This window comes from Rhinopithecus bieti, unplaced genomic scaffold, assembly GCF_001698545.2.
Source record: "Rhinopithecus bieti isolate Rb0 unplaced genomic scaffold, ASM169854v2 scaffold_3948, whole genome shotgun sequence".
Taxonomy (NCBI): domain Eukaryota; kingdom Metazoa; phylum Chordata; class Mammalia; order Primates; family Cercopithecidae; genus Rhinopithecus; species Rhinopithecus bieti.
In genome coordinates, this window is record NW_016804646.1 from 2,556,781 (window position 1) to 2,570,372 (window position 13,592).

General features: G+C 32.5%; 1 long non-coding RNA gene across 1 annotated transcript in view; it reads right to left on the reverse strand.

The window, feature by feature from the left end:
- The window catches only part of LOC108527964 (uncharacterized), a 73,024-nt gene extending 60,648 nt beyond the window's left edge, over positions 1 to 12,376 (reverse strand). The window contains exons 1-2 of the long non-coding RNA XR_001884987.1: positions 12,251 to 12,376; positions 11,898 to 12,138 (exon numbers count right to left, since the gene is read on the reverse strand). This is a non-coding gene — a long non-coding RNA (uncharacterized LOC108527964). The remainder of the gene's footprint in view (positions 1 to 11,897; positions 12,139 to 12,250) is intronic.
- Positions 12,377 to 13,592: the final 1,216 nt, after the last annotated feature.

The window sequence follows — 13,592 nt, forward strand, 5'->3', positions numbered from 1 at the left end:
TATATATAAGCCCTAGAGGTAAACAATTGAAAATAATAAAACACAAAGTTCTAACAATAAGCCAATAAAATAAATAAAAATGAATAATAAAACATATTTAATTATTTCAAAATGAGGCAGGAGAAAGGACAAAAGGAATAAATTACATTTAGAGAAAATAGAAAATGAATAGCAAGATGGAGGATCAATTCTCAACCATCATGAAGAATTAGATTAACAAAAAAGGTCTAAATGCCCAATCTAGAAGACAAGACAGTAATATTGGATATAGAAGCAATATCCAACTATATTTTTCTATAAGAAATATACTTTATATAGAAACGTATATGTGAGTTAAAAGTTAAAGGACAGAAAAAGTTACATTGTGCAAATCCTAAGCAAAAGAAATTTGCAGAGGCTCTATTAGTATTAGACAAGCTAAATATCAGAATGAGAAATATTACCAGGGATGAAGAAGGAAATTCTACGTGTCCAGACATCAATTTCCCAAGAAGAGATAACAATTCTAAATATGAATGCAGCAAAAATTCAAAATTCAAAATATACAAAGTAAAACTGATAGAACTAAAAGAGAAACAGAAAAATCTACAATTACAGATGAGAACATCAATCTCCTCAGTAAATGTGAGCGGAATGAAGGAGGCGGCTGACTACATGTGCTACAGACATTACAAGAATGAGAGAATGTTATGTTGAACTCTTTGCCAGTAAACTTGATAATTTTGATGAAATGAACAAATACTTGAAAAACGCAAATCATCAAACCTTACTCAGAAAAGAATACAAAACTTTATATCCTGTACAGAAATTAATTTCTTGGTTAAAATCCTCTGACAAGTATCTTGGCCAAAGTTATTCCACTGATTAATTCTACCAAATATTTAAGAAAGGAATAATACCAACCCTACACAAACTCTTCCAAAAATTAAAAAAAGGAGGAAAAAAATCTTCCTTATAAATTTTAGGGGTCCTTCAATTACCCTAATACTGAAGCAAAAAAGTGTTTGCAAAAAAAGTATTGACTAGTATGTCTCATGCACATAAGAATTACCATATTAGGAAATAAAAAGCCATATGTAAAAAGGAAAATATACCATGACCATACTGGATATATGCCATGAATTAAAGTTAATTTCAATATCCAAATGTCAATTAGCATAATAAACCATAACATACAACAAGTTAATCAAGAATTTTTAAAAATCTTCTTAATGGGGGCAGAAAAAGCATTTTCCAAAATTCAACACGTTTTTGCAAACTAGGAATGGAGACAACCTCTCCATCCTGAGGAAAGTCTTCTATAAGGAACCAATATCTAACATACTTCATGATAAAAGACTGAATATTTTCCACCTAAGAGTGTGAACAAGGCAAGAATGGCTGTCCTCATTACACCAATTTAACATTGTACTAGTCTTAGCCAGTGCTTTGTAAAGTAAGAAATATTAAATTATAAGAAATAATGGGTATGCCGTTTGGAAATAAAATAAAAATCTGTATATTCTCAGGAAACATAATTTATGAAGAACTCCCAAAGGAGTTTCTAGAAATAACCTGTTAAAACTTTTAAGTATGTTTAGCAAGGTCACAAAAAACAAATTTAATAAACAAAACTTCACTATATTCCTATATATTAGTAAAGCAATTCTGAAAATAGAAATATAAAACATACCAATTACAATAGCATCAAACCCAGAAATATTTAGGAATATATTTAACAAAATATGCACAAGACTTCTAAACTTTATACAATATTGCTAAGAGAAATTAAAGTAGTACATAAATTATGAGCTATCCTGTGTTCCAGGGACCAGAAGAACCAAAATTGTTAAGATGTCAACTCGCCTCAAATATATCAATAGATTTAACATAACACTGATCAAAATCACAGCATGCTTTCTTAAAATCGAAAGTAAATGAGGTGACTTCAAAATTTTATATGAAAGATTAAGGAACTAATACAGCCAGAAGCATTTTGAAAAAGAAGAACGAAGGATGGCATGGTAGCTCATGCCTATAATCTCAACACTTTGGAAACCGAGTCTGGTGGATCACTTAAGGTCAGGAGTTTGAGACCAGCCTGGTCAACATGGTGAAACCCCTCTCTAATAAAAATACAAAAATTAGCTAGGCGTGGTGGCACATGCCTGTAATCCCAGGTACTAGGGAAGCTGAGGCACAAGAATCACTTGAACCCAGGAGGCAGAGGTTGCAGTGAGCCGACATTGCACCATTGCACTCCAGCCTAGGCAACAGAGCAAGCAAGACTGTTTCAAAAAAAGAGAAGAATGAGGTTTGAGGACTTATATTACATGATTTCAAGAATTACTAGAAAGCTACAGTATCAAAAAGAGTGTTGACTAAGAATAGACATATGGAACAATGGAATAGAATAGAAGTACCAGGAACAGGCACATCTATACAGGGTCAATTGATTTTTTATAAACATGCCAACTGAATTCAAAGGGAAAATGATAACCTTTTCCACAATATGCAAACACTTGCATTTAGTTGGAAAATTAGATGGCTATATGCAAAAACAAAACATCCTGACCTTTATCTCATACCATACTAAAATTATCTTAAAATGGGTTAGATATTTGAAGTTACAAGATGTAACTACAACTTGCATAAAAGTAAACATGGGAGGAAATATTTGTGACAATATGGTAAGCAAAGGTTTGTTATGTCATTCGTAAGTTGGCTGGCTTCAGAATTTAAAAATACTACTCATCTAAAAACGGTTAAGAAAATGAAACAAACCAGAGACTGGGAGAAAATATTTTCAAAACACATACATAGCACAGAAGTTTTATCTATTTTACATTTAAAAACTCATAAGTCAACAATAAGACAAACAATCTGATAAAGAAATGGCAAAATATTTGAATTGCTACTTCACCAAAGAAGATATATGAGTGGGAATTTGCACATGAAAATATGCTCAACATCTTTAGTTATAAGTGAAATGCCATTAGGATCAGAGGAAGATACCACTACACAGACACTAGAAAGGCTAAAATTAAAATTCTGAGAGTACCACATGCTGGCAGGGATGTGTAGGAATTGGGGATGCAAAATGGTACAGCTGTTTTTTTTAAAAAGAGATTAGCAGATTTTTGTGAAAATCAACATACACTTACCATATGACCCACCAGTTTTATTCCTTGATATAGGATTTCCCAGGGGAAATAAAAACACATTTCCCTACAAAATAATCTACACACAAATATTTGTAGTAGCTTTGTTAACACTGTCCCAAATCTAGAAATAACACAAATGTTCAATAGGTGAACAGATAAGCAAATTGAGTAAATCTGTACAATAAAATACTATCCAGACCCTTAAAGTGCTGAACCATTGATATATGCAACAATATGAATGCGTCTCAAGATCACATGAAAGATGCTGGACACAGAAGACAACGTTATAAATATAAATATGATCTTTATGTATATGACATTGGAAAAGGCAAAATTATAAGGACAGAAAACATCAGTGTTGGCCAGTGACTATTAGTGGTAAGAAGGAATTGACTTCATAAAGGCACAAGATAACTTTTTATAATGATGGAAATATTCTATTTCTTGATTGTGGGGATGATCCCATGACTGCATATATTTGTCAAAGTGATTCCATGACACACTCAAAATTGCTGACCTTTATTGAGTTTAAAGTATATCCCAGTAAACATGACTTTAAAATGATGGGACTACAAAAATGTATAAATATTTGAGTATATTGGGAAATTATTATTTAATGTCCTAAACATATTGTAAAGCTTGATTTTTAAGTTTACCATTAGTCCCCATTAACGTATCTACTCAACTTAGTAACGGAATGAAAACAAATGATTTTCCATGTAAAGTGATTATTTTAGCAATTTCTAAAACTTCTTAGGCACTTTTGAAAATAATTATTTAAACTGAAACTAAAAAAACTGCATGAAATCAGACATTGGAGAAAAATTAAAATACTGTTAGAATAATATTTTGCCTTGTACACTTAAAACTAATATAGGAACCCTGATAACCCCTTGTTAGAGTGATGTCTAATCCAGTATTATGGTCATGTCTGTCATGTTTTGTATTTATGCAGAAATGAATATGGATATTAGTCTGAACACTTTAACAAATTGTTTTAAATCTGAAGACTCTATTGTAAAAAGCTTACTTAACAAAAGTCACAAATATTAAATAACCATAAGTAGCAATATTGTGCAATGAGTATTCTTAGTATGGTGACTTTGCTAGAAATGAATAGTGGTAGAATTGAAAGTCCAGTCTCTTGATTCCAGTCGTTTTCAGTAAGTGACATGGCCTGATACAGCCTTAGAAGAGCTGGACTTGAACTCATGAACTTTTTCATTAGGCCAGTTCCTTAATTTCTTTTGGCTCAAGTTTACAAACCTTCTAAGTGGAGATGTTAAGAACCTACCATGCAAGGTTCTTGTGAGCGTTACAGAAAATGCATATAAACTGTGTAGCATAACTACTGGCACAAAACAAAACTCCATAAATGATTCATGTTGTGAATGAGGACATGCACCCTATGAGTATAGAATCAAATTGTTCAACAAATCACATGGATTAAAAACAGCATTTGAGAAATAGTTGACAACCAATCTTTGTTTTAAGTGAATATAAATAATTTTAATCTTTATAAAGAAGTGAATGTTTAATTTGCAGCTGAAAATTAAATGTATAACTGTTTTTCAGACTGAAAGCATTAGTATCATTTTGATGAAGATGATGTAAAGTGACTACATCTATCACTCACTTAATCTTACAAAAAGGACTTAAAGGACAAGTAGGGAGGATATTTACCTGGTATTGAACTCTATGGCATAAAGTTGTTTAAGGTCTGCTTCCATTCTGATTGGTCTGTGCTGGTTTTTAAATGCTATCAGTTTTATTCCTGAAATAATGTTTATAATTCTAAAGTTTCAGAATGGCCTTCCACTCACAACAACATAACAAACCTTAGATTCAGGCATTTTTACCCTCCAACCTACTGAAAATTTTGTATATAATTTAATAAAACTCATGTATATCAGTGCTCACAAGAAAGAAAATAAATTCCAGGGGCTAAAACCAAAAGTACTGGAAACTGGAATCCACAGTGACAAGCTGTCAATGACGCCCTCGTTTGTTATCTAAAGACCTTTGGCTAAAGAGAGGACCATGATCAGAATACTTGACAGCAATGAGACAAGATGCTGGGCTCACTCCAAACAGTGAAATAAAAGAGGTTCTGCTGACCAAAGCCAGGACTCTTCAGTGATAAAGTGAGTTAGCAAATGTCTTCCCACTGGAAAAGGACTCTACAGTGTACCTTACAAGCCACAGGCATTACATTCAAGTGAGAAGAAAAGAAATATGATGTTTTCTTGAGAAATTACAGCCCTAAACCTCACATCACTGGGCCATGGGGTTCAAATTTACACAAAAATTCAATAAAATCATTTAAAGTGATCACATATTCCTGGCATCTTAAGCACATGGTAGAAGCAAAAGCAAATCTTTTCTAGAGAAAGGTTTCCTCAAGAAAGTCGATGTACACATTCTTCAAATGTACTACAAGCCTGGGTAATCTGGAAGATGCATTCAAAGTTTTTTAAAATTATAAATACATAAAAACTCACCATGAATAAGGGTCAGATGAAACAATGAATAGCCACAGATCTGGATTATAAACTAAATTGGGTTTTAAAATATAAAGAAATACATGAGAACATTAACAAGATAAACAAGTAATAAGATTCAATAAAAATTAATAAACATACTGATTTGAAAAATGACTGCTTAGAAAATGTTACAACACATAACCCTATTGAAATAAAATCTGTCTTTAAGTTGAACATAAAATTAGAATTGAAAGAATATTAAAGGAACAGAAACAGGACTTGAAAAAGACGTAAAAAGAATCCAAGCAATATAAATTAAAAAAGAATTCTATACTAAACCATGGTGTAATGAAACTGCAAGACATCAAAGTCGAAAATCTTAAGAGTAGAAAAAAAATTGAGCCACAGAGAGAAGGAAAGTGATAAGCCACGAAAAGGATAGTTGGCCAAACAGCAGATTTACCAGCAGAAGCGAAGAAGCAGAAGATAAGAAATAGCACGTCCCAATTACTTAAAGAAAATAACTATAAACATAAAATTGTATACAATACTAAATAATCATTTAAAACCAAGGAAAAATAAATAAATTTTTGAATAAAAACTTTGGGTTTACTCTTAACAGATGGACGTTAAGGCAACTTAAGAGATATGCTTCAAAAAGAAGGAAAATGATATTAGAATAATGATCTGAAATGGGATAAAAAATGAAAAGAAACAAATTAGCAAATAAGTTTTAGAATAAAAATAATTGACTCTTTATAGCAATCATAATATCTGAATTCTGGAATTAAAAGACATATTGGCCTGAGATGTCAGAAAACTTGTGAGATAGATGAGTATAGAGTTACAGTGGTCTAAGTATTTTGATTGCTTGGGAGGAGAAAGACACAATGATTAATGTTTGATTTTACGTACACATAATAAAAACTTAAGAACAAACACTGACGAAATTGCATTAGCAATGTAATTGTCAAAGATTAGGAGAGAAAACAAAATAAAATGAAGAATAAAATAAAATTAAGGCAGAAAAAAACAAAAGAAACACAGGAAAAGTAGCAAAATACCACACATAAAATAAAAAATATGATAAAGTTATTTTTTAAATATTATAATGGACTATAAATATAAAAGCGAACAAAACACATTTTCTCAACATTTAGCAAATTTAATACTGATTAAGGAAAAACTCCTCCATATATGGGAAATACTTTTTAGATAGTTAAATAAGCTCATAGATTGAGATGTAACATTAATAGAAATTTTTAAAATAGAGAGAGCAAAGCAATAGTTGGATAAAAATGATATTAAATTCAAGTTGGCAAAAGAAAATTTTAGCAGCACTTAAAAAACCCTTAAAATTATACATATAAATGTAACATAGATAAATAGCTGTTTTCCTAAATGTTTATATTAGAAAATAAAGAAATAATACATGAGCTAAACATCCAACCCAAAATATTTTAAAAGAACAACATAACAAAATTTAGTAAATATGCAGTATCTGCCATGATTTTTTTTAAAAGACAAAAGTAATGTCTTTAAAATTTAAGATGACAGAAGTAACCAATAACATGAGTTATTTTTTAAGCACAAGTAAATAACATCAAAATATTTGTGATAAATTTGAAATTTGATCAATATAGATATATTTCTGAAAAGATAACAATGAAACTGATATATTACAAAATAACACTGACTGTTCCCATAATCATTAAAGAAATGTATTATCCAAAAGCTCACTCACTGAAAATACAAACCAACACCGAATTTAGATGGTTTTACAGGTTCTACTCAAACCCATAAGAAATAAAATATCAATATTACAAAAATGCCCCAGGAAAACAGGGGAAAAAGAATACTTTCTAAATAACTTTAAAATCGCGACTAGTTTTAGTACCATAATTGGACAATGGCAGTTAAAAATAATATTACCCACAAATTTTATTTTCACATAGATATACATATTTAAAACAATAATTTCTGGAAAAAATCAGTGTTAAAAAATATATTATTACCAAATTGAATTCCTGCTCATGTTTAACAAAATGTTGGCAGTATTAGCAACTACAGAGAAACAAAAGAATGAAATGAAAAGTATTGGTATTACAGAGGAAAAAAGAAAATACCATTAGGAGTAGTCAATATGATTGCCTATTGTTCACATACAAAATCCAAACACTTTTGAATTGATTATTTTAGGTTTAAGATTGAAACGCCCAGGAACAGGCTCATGCATGGATGGAAACTGTATATATGACAAAATAGTATTGCAGATCAGTGGGGAGAGGATGGACTATTCAACAAATTATATTGGGATGATTTGTATCAATATGGAAAGAAATAAAAATATGTTGACATATTCAAGATATAAAATCGATTCTGTGCATATTACCAACATAAGCAAAACTTAACTTTTAATCAAAATATAGAATTACACCTACACATCTTCAGAATAGGGAAAATTTTCTTCAACAAGATAAATAAAAGTGCAAAACGTAACAAATAAGAATGATTATTTTGACCACATCAAAACTAATAATATACATTCACCAAGAAATGCACTCCTCAAGAAAATGCAAAACTAAGACAGAAACCAGAAAATGTTTGCAACACATAAAATAGACAATAGCTACCATCTAAAATAGGTAAAGAATTTTTTAAAAAAGAACATTCATAGTAATATTGACTGTGATAACAATAACTGCAAACTACACAAATATTGATCATGAACTGAGTGTAAGACTATATTGTGTTGTATTCATATATTAAAATAGTATGTTGCATTAAAAAGTAATGAACTAGTGCAACACTACATATTTTTCAACAAAAATGGATCTCATAATCCTAGTATAATAAAAAAATCTAGATTCAAAAGAATACACACAGTTTATTTGCATGTAATTGAAACGTTAAAAATAATAATATATATTCATCAAAGAAACCCACATACATAGTAAGTATAGACAGAAATATGTGGAAATAATAAAGTCTAAATTTAAGGTACTGTTTAACCCAGAACAAACAGAAAGATTTATTGTTGGTAAAGTGCTTAAGTGTTTTCAATTGTATTGGTAATGTTTTATTACTTAGTATGGATAGGGACTATTATCATACTTACTACATTGTACATTAGTATTTTCATACATTAAGATTTTAATTATGTTATATAAATTATAAACACAAAACTCATTTATTTACTCATAGCTACTACTTATTTTGGAGAAATTTTGTCAAAGGGAAAACAAACTATCAGCTTCCAAAAGGCTGGACATTTCTGGTGACACAGAAATCTAGATGATGAGCTTGGTCAATGTGGTAACAGCTTTTCTTGTCAGAAGTTTCTTATTTAATCAGTAAGATATTTAAACATTTATATTTGTCATTTTAATTTCCTAATTGTAATATCACCATGTATAAATTTATGCAGTTTTATTTTAATCAAATTGGATTTTAAAAAGCTACAAAGCAATTAAAGTTCAAAATACCAGAAACTTTAAATGTTATTTCTCCATGGTTCCCAACATACATTCTGACTCTTTCAGAATTTATTCATATTGATTATAATTGATGTCCTAAATTTTTTAGTGTTATTTTAAAAAACCAAGAGGAGAGTATTAGGGGAACCCACCCCAAATATTTCAGCATAGGTTCTATTTTCCCTAAGAGTCAGCCAGCTGAGAAATAAAGATATTTGGTATAAAGAGAGGAATTTTACAGCTGGACCGCCAGGGATGACATCACATATTGGTAGGACTGTGATGCCCACTCAAGCCTCAAAACCAGCAAGTTTTTATTACGGGTTTGAAAAGGGGAGGGGTGTAGTCACAGGCAGTAGATACAAAGATCACATGCTTCAAAGGACAAAAAGCAGAACTACTAACAAGGGTCTAACAAAGATCACAAGGCAAAGGGCAAAAGTAGAACTACTGATAAGAGTCCATGTTCAGTGGTGCACATACTGTCTTGATAAACATCTTAAACAACAGAAAACAGGTTTCAAAAGCAGAGATCTGGTCTGACCACAAATTTACCAGGGCAGAGTCTTTCCCCACCCTAGTATGCCTGAGGGTACTGCAGGAGACCAGGGTGTATCTCAGTCCATATCTCCACTGCATAAGACAGACACTCCCAGAGTGACCGCTTATAGACCTCCCCCTAGGAATGCATTCCTTTCCCAGGGTGTTAATATAATTTATTCCTTGCTAGGAAAAGAATTTAGCAATATCTTCCCTACTTGCACATCCATTTATAGGCTCTCTGCAAGAAGAAAATATGGCTATTTTGCCCAACCCTCCAGGCAGTCAGACCTTATGGTTGTCTTCCCTGGTTCCCTAAAATCGCTGTTATTCTGTTCTTTTCAAGGTGCACTGATTTCATATTGTTCAAACACACATGTTTTACAATCAATTTGTACAGTTAACACAATTATCACAGTGGTCCTGAGGTGATGTACATCCCCAGCTTACAAAGATAACAGGATTAAGAGATTAAAGACAGATGTAAGAAATTATGAAAGTATTATTTGGGAACTGATAAATGTCCATATTAAAATGAAATCTTCACAATTTATCTTTCTCTGCCACGGCTCCAGCTGGTCCCTCCATTCGGGGTCCCCGACTTCCCGCAACAGAGAATGCAAATTTATCAACATTAAGGTTGCATAGACTAATTAAAATTCTTTATTTCTTTGTTTTGTCTATTACCATATCAGTTCAATAAGAGTAACTCTTGATGTTCATGCTAATTAGGAACTTTAATTGAAAATTTATAAATGTGTCTTTGACAATGAATGATTACTTTGTAAATGCAGTCTGTTTAGTAATCAGTATATTTTATATCAAAAGGTCCAGAAAAGAATATTAACTAAAATTGTGCTTGCTAATATCCGTTTTGAGAACCACTGAACCATCAATCATCATATGCAACTGCATAAATTTTGTAATGATCAAAACAATTTAAAAAATATTACCAGCTTCCAGCAAGATCAACTTATAAGTTACTTAAGAATTTTTCTGCCTTTTCACCAGGAAATCATGTATGATAATGAGGGAAAACAATGCAATAATAAACTATAAAATGCTTGCTTGGCCAAATTAGGGAACAGAAAAAAACAAAAAATTTGAACTATATGAAAAAGCTGTATAAAGCTATTAAGACCATCAGGGCTGGGTAAGAACTCATAAAGCAATAAACCAAAGCTGTGATATTGAGTCAGAGAAGAATCTGAAGAAGAGGAAGGGTCTAGTAGAGGAAGATGTCATAAGTTCCCAGAAAATGTACACTCTAAAATAAGAGTGCTGCACTTTATTTAGAACTGCTATGAGTTGGGCTGAGATTGAAAAAAGGTAAAATACTTAGAGACACAAGAGGAAAAGTAATAAAACGTTCAGCATCTCACAGGTGACAGATCTCAAAGGGTGAACAAAAACACTGCTTCTGAAGCAAATGGATCACTCTGGAAGACAGGAGTCACTCTACTTGGTAACAGTGACCAGTGAAAGAATGAGCACACAAGGCTGATTGAGAAGGCTCTGAAATGTGTAAAGGTCTGAAACATGAAATACACAATTATGCACAGAGGTTTCACATTTTTAAAAACAATGGTTTATCTCTATAGCAACTAAGAGGACAGCACTTGAACTAAAAAATCAACAAAGCTAATCTGCCTCTTCCAACATTGGAATTGCCTACTAATTTCTATAGATCATTTATTCTAAAATAAATGAAAAGACTTGTGTGGCATTCATACACGGGTATTATAAGAAAATATATGAGAAAAGAGCAATTAGATTTTCCTACAAGTGAGAGTCAGCAAATTCATCTGTAAAAGACCTAAATAAAGTAAAAACGAAACAGAAATAACAAGAGATAAAAGGGATCAGTGAGCAAAGCTGAGGAACACATGCAAGTCACAGAAGAAAAAAACTACAACACTGAGACAATAAAGAAACACACATGTTAAAAGAGAACATCAACAGACCACAAAAAATACAACAAATGCACCACCAGAATAGACTGCAGTATAGTATAGTATATTGTATATTATTTACATATATTATTATATATTATACACTACATGTATATATGTCTTATATAGTATGCTATATTATATAATAGTGTACTAGAATATACTCCCACACAAACCAAAATAAAAAGCTGTACAATCTACAGAGTGATAACTTTTCTCAACTTATCAGAAAGCTGATGTAATAGGGTAGCCACCCACATCTAAGGAAAGATATGTACCTCCAGGGAGAAACAGAATACTCACCTATGGAAGAAGGTCTCAATATATGTGGGTAGGAATAATTCAGCTAAAAATTGTATCCAATTGCTTAAGGAGTGAGAGTCAGATAAAGCAATTGTATGGAATACCACCGAGCTATAGACCCAAGGAAAGTTGATAGTCGATTGCAGGTTTTTCTCCAACAACCTACTGTGTGCCCATGAGAAGGAGCAGCATCAAAGAGAGGAGAACACCTGTTGTTGAGTCCTGGAAGATGGTGAAGCTGCTGTAGGAGAGAATGAAACGGCACCCAGTTACTTCTTCCATAAGGAACAAAACCTTCTGCCTCTGAAGAAAGGAAACAAGCACCATCAACCAGAGAGTTGATGAAGACTCACAATGATTGGTGGGAGGGTAAAAGTAAATGTCCTCTACTCCTCAGAGAGTTGCAGAAAACCATCTTGGACCCAGGAAATTGAGCTCCCCTACTGCTGAGAGGAGCAGGGTCACTTGGAAACTCTGCCTCGGAAACCATGACACAGAGCCTAAGATAGTGACTAAACAAGGAAAACAGAATCCCCTTGCCTCTGTCGCCCAGGCTACCAAGCACCAAGTAACAAGGAATTTCTACTTTGGGGGAAAAAAAAGGAACCTGAAACTGGATCCTCTCTTAGGTCTAGATACAAAGGCAAACTTGGAGTTGTGGTTGGGGAGGAACATTGAGAAAAATGCTCAGGAAAGTTATCCAGAATCCAAGCACAAGGTAATGCTGGAGGAATTTGAAGACAGCAGTACACTGAAGGCAGACATGAAAACAGCTAATTGCAAACCCAGACTGACTTTTAACTAGATTGACTTAATCCTCCCTACCTCATCACTAATAGCATAGCAGAAAATAAGCATGCCCAATTCCAGACATAAATGCTACTTACTACAATGTCTAATACATTGTCATGTACACGATGAACATCAATCAAAAATTATAAAATTAAAAAAGACAGAAAATACTTCCAATAGAAAACAGCAATCAACAGAATTAGACACAGAAATGATATAGATATTGAAACTATCTGTAAAAGAACACAAAATAACTATGAACAACATGTAACTCTAATAAATTACCACAAAATTGGTAAGAACACAAATGCGTTCTCTTATAGTTCTGCATGTCAGATCCAAAATGTGTCTTTCTGGGCTAAAATCAAGGTATTGGCAGGATGATAGTGCTTTCTAGGGGCTCTCAGGGAAGAATAACTGTTCCTGCCTTTCCAACTTCTAGAGATTGACTTCATTCTTTTGCTCCATGCCTTCTTTCTATCATGGAAGCCAGGAATGACTAGGCTTATAGTGCTCCAACTCTTCTACCTCCCGCTTTCACACTGAAGAACCCTTACATTGGGCCCACCCAGATAATCCAGGATAATCTTCCTATTTTGAATTCAGTGGTTTAGCTGCCTTAATTCCATCTGCAAACTTAATTCCTATTAACTGTATAACAAATTTGAAGGCTCCAGAGATTAGGATAGGGATATCTTTAGAGGTCATCGTTTTGCCTACCACATAGGAAATAAAAAATATGTTAAGAGAGATGAAGAACACCTCTAACAACTTCATCAGTCAACATGACACAACTGAGGAATGAATCAGTGAACTTTAAAACTGTTTAATAGAAATTACTGAAACTGAGTGATATAACAGATTTTGGAGACTCAGAAGCAGGGGTATAGGACGGAGGTAAAG